We start from the raw sequence: 4,567 nt of genomic DNA on the forward strand, positions 1-4,567 counted from the left end.
CAATGATCATACACCCCATAATCCGGATGTCACCTGATGTTTGTGACAGCACGGAAGATCTCCTCATCAGGATCAACGACTGTAACAACACCTGCGACCTGACAGGGTGTATAGTGGGTAGCATGGATGTGGTATCACTATACCCATCTATCGACGTGGATTTTGCAGTGGAAAAATGCGTGGAGATGATCAACGAGAGTGAAGTGGAGTTCCGCAATGTCAACACAGAAGAACTGGGCCTCTTACTTAGATTGACATATGACGATGTATATCTAGATAAACACGACCTTAGAGGTTTCTGCCCTAGTAGACGTTTAAGAGATAGACCACCCACAATTACCTCTATGGCTAGGAAGACTCCTATAGAGAGATGGAGTGGATGGACCAGCGCCATACGGAGCCCCGCTAATATTCATCAGGTAAAGAAAATGATCGCACATGCACTAGGAGCTAGTATAAAGGTTACCCTAAAAGGCCACACATTTAACTTTAACAACAAAATATACGCCCAGAACGAGGGGGCAGCCATCGGTGTTAGTATCGCCGGTGATTTGGCCAATCTCTTCATGGTATGGTGGGACAGAAGGCTTAAGGAACGCCTGACACAGAACTCCATACTCGTGAATATGTACTCTCGATATGTCGATGATATCAACGTAGTGGTAAAGACACCCCCGCAAGAGAGTACTCTTGAAATAGAAATAGAAACTAATACTATGGAGAGCATCTAGCAAATAGCTAACTCCATCCATCAGAGTATTAAAGTTACGATAGACTACCCTACTAAACACCCTAACCATAGATTACCTGTATTAGATACTGAACTCTGGATAGAAACTGAGAAAAATAAGACCCGAATCCTCTATTCACACTATGCAAAACCTATGGCCTCCAAATACCTGATCCACCGGAACTCGGCTATTGCGGACAATGCCAAATTCAATATATTGATGGCAGACCTCGTCAGAGTAATGCGAAATGTGTCCTGCATGTGCAACCCTACAGAGTTAAAGAGACATACATTTCGTTCACCGCATGCAATTCTCAAGTTACAGCCATAAAGAAAGGATCAGAGTATACAAAGGAGCTATGAAGAAATTTGAAACCATCAAACGTAACGATAGGAATGGGATTTGCCCTCTCTATAGGAGCAAATCATGGAACACCATTGAAAGGATTAAGAAGAAAATAGGGAAGGTCAGCTCATGGTATGATAGCCACAAATACCAGAGCGTCATGTTCGTCGACACCACCCCTAGAAGCGAACTGGCGTACCGCTTTAGAAGGGCCCTAGACAAACTTAAGCTGAGAATTAAGGTTGTTGAAAGGCCAGGCAACCCTATCAAATCCCTTATCAGTAGAACCTACCCTTTTAGTAGAACCCCCTGCACTGATAGGAACTGTACCGTATGTAGATTTAGCCCACAAACGAACTGTAAAACCAGAAATGTGGTCTATAGCATAAGATGTACAGAGGGACGATGCAATAACAAGACAGCGACGTATGTAGGGGAACAGCACGGAGCATAGGAGAGCGGGTAAATGTCATTGGAGGGAACTTAAGGAAGGGAAGAGCTCATCAGTTCTGTACCAGCACGCTGAGAAGAAACACGGAGGCTCACTCAACAACATGGAAATTAAAATCTTGTCCACACATAGCACAGACACAGCACTTAGACAAGTTACAGAAGCTACATACATAATAGTGATAAACCTAGCCTGAATAGGAAATTGGAATGGAACACTAACACACCCCCCCAGCAAACCACAACATATGACAATAAATTCCCCATAAACCGATAACAATAGGAACAAAATATAATACAATACATAGATAAACAAATGGAAATAAATATTACATACGTTAACAAAATTAAATTAAATACAAAAGAAAAAGAAAAAAAAGAAAAAACACACAAAAAAGTAGGTATAAACACATGAACAAATAGATAAATAAAAACAAAAATAAACGAACATGTATTAACAGAGGATATAGATAATACAGGCACTCCCCATACACACACATGCACTTACAAAACATAGACACACATTGAGGGATACGCATGCGTAGACACATGCAATAGGAATACAAAATACAAAATGGCTGATAGTTAGCAAGGTGGGACACACATAAGAAAGAAGAAAGCAAAGGACCACTGATGTGGTCACAGAAGTGTGACGAAAGAACTCTGGCCGAAATAGGATTAATGTAATGTAATGTAATATAAAGCTGAAGCAAATTAACACCAAATATACAGTGCGTGTGTTTTTATTGGCTAAACTGGCAATATGACCATCTCCAAATACAACAATATATATATATATATATATATATATACCGGAGTAAGCACTTAAATGTGAAACAAGATGGAAAAAAGAGTACTCAAATACCAGAGGTAACGTAATATGCTTTATTTGAAAGCAGCAGAAATATCACAAAAACTGTTACTCCGAATTTCATATGAAACTCTGAGTAACAGTTTTTGTGATATTTCAGCTTGAAAATAATATTGCAATCGGTTACCAAATAATTGGGTGCTAATTGCAGGTTCTTTGATTTTGTGATGAAAACAACACCTTTTTGATCGGCGAGCGCTTTTGGCAGTTCGTTTTCCACGATTTGATTGGATTGTTTGAAGAAGCTTCCGCCAATCAAAGGGTTCGAATGAGACAAACAAATTAATATTTTTAAGAAGTAATTAACACACTCGAGACCATATTCCACTTCACTTCATTACAATTTCAAGCAATCTTGCAGATATTTGGAAAAAAGTGGTAAGTAGCTTGCTTACCAGCCACATAGTTCCGGGTTCAGTCTCACTGCGTGGCACCTTGGGCAAGTGTCTTCTACTATAGCCTCGGGCCGACCAAAGCCTTGTGGGTGGATTTGGTAGACGGAAACTGAAAGAACCCTGTCTTATATATGTATATATATGTATATGTATGTGTGTTTTTGTGTCTGTCTTTGTCCCCCCAACATCGCTTGACAACCGATGCTGGTGTGTTTACGTCCCCGTAACTTAGCGGTTCGGCAAAAAGAGACCGATAGAATAAGTACTAGTCTTACAAAGAATAAGTCCTGGGGTCGATTTGCTCGACTAAAGGTGGTGCTCCAGCATGGCCGCAGTCAAATGACTGAAACAAATAAAAGAGTAAAAGAGTATGAATATACAATGCCTAAGAGGAAATCCTATTCTGTAAAGGAAAAGTTAAATCTGGTTGACCGCATACGAAATGGCGAAATCAAAGCCAAACTATCGAGAAAGATTGGTGTTCCAGAGTCTACCTTGAGTGGTTGGGTTAAGGATGAGACTAACCTCAGGAGTTATGTGAATACAGTTGTGGATGTTTTGTCCAGGAGCAGAGTGGCAGCACTCCACTGTCAGGCGCCATTTTCAGAACTCAGACAGAGAAGTTTCATAGCCAGCTGCATCCAGAGCAACCTGACCAGCCTGACTAGCAGACCTTTCTAGCCAGCAAGGTTGTACAGGTTCCAGAAGAGCCATGGTATAGGTGCTGTCAAGATCAGTGGGGAGCAGAGATCAGCAGACAGCCAAGCTGTAGATGACTTCCCAGCCACCCTGAAGCAGCATATGGAAGCAGAGTACCTCACCCCAGAACAACTGTACAATGCAGATGAGTCCGGTCTCTACTGGAAAATACTACCAAACAACATCCTAGCAGTAACAACAGATGCTCATAACACATTGGGCTACAAACAGGCAAAGAACAGACTGAGAGACTTTTTTATGTGATTGAATAAAAAACCAAATGTGAACATTCATACAATGTAACTTGATTAATTAAACATACTTTTACGGGCTTTCAAATCGTTCACCAGGTGGCATGACACCAGAAATGCAATGTAAAAGCATTTCGTAAGTATTTATTACAAATTCTTATTTTAGAGTCAACATGAACTGCTTACGGAAGTAAACAATGTAAATATTTTTGAAAAGTTGTAATGATGTTTTGTAATTTATTGTTATTGTATAATAAATGTTAAACTTGATTGAATATTTATGTTTTTTTTTCGTTCGTACACTTTACTAATCAATCAAAATATAAATATCTCACTTTCTTCCATTATCGCCTGTTCCCCCACTTACCCGTGAATCCGCGGTCCGGATAGGACACGGTTGGTTTTCTTAGACCCCCATCACCCACGTTATAGAGAGGGAGTACTGTATTATATGCGTGTGTGCGTCTGTGCGTGTGTGTGTGTGTGTGTGTATATATATATATATATATATGCATATACGTATAATATTTGTGTGTATGTATCTCTTTATCTCTCTCTCTCTCTCTCTCTCTATCCCTCTCTCTCTCTCTCTCTATATATATATATAGGCAGAGGCGTGGTTGTGTGGTAAGAAGCTTGCTTACCAACTACATATGGTTCCGGTTTCAGTCCAACTGCGTAGCACCTTGGGCAAATGTCTTCTACTATGGCCTCGGACCGACCAAAGCCTTGTGAATGGATTTGGTAGACGGAAACTGAAAGAAGCCTGTCATGTATACATGTATATATATATTTATATGTATATCTTTGTGACTGCGTTTGCCC

The sequence above is a fragment of the Octopus bimaculoides genome, chromosome 16, assembly GCF_001194135.2.
Source record: "Octopus bimaculoides isolate UCB-OBI-ISO-001 chromosome 16, ASM119413v2, whole genome shotgun sequence".
NCBI classification, from domain to species: domain Eukaryota; kingdom Metazoa; phylum Mollusca; class Cephalopoda; order Octopoda; family Octopodidae; genus Octopus; species Octopus bimaculoides.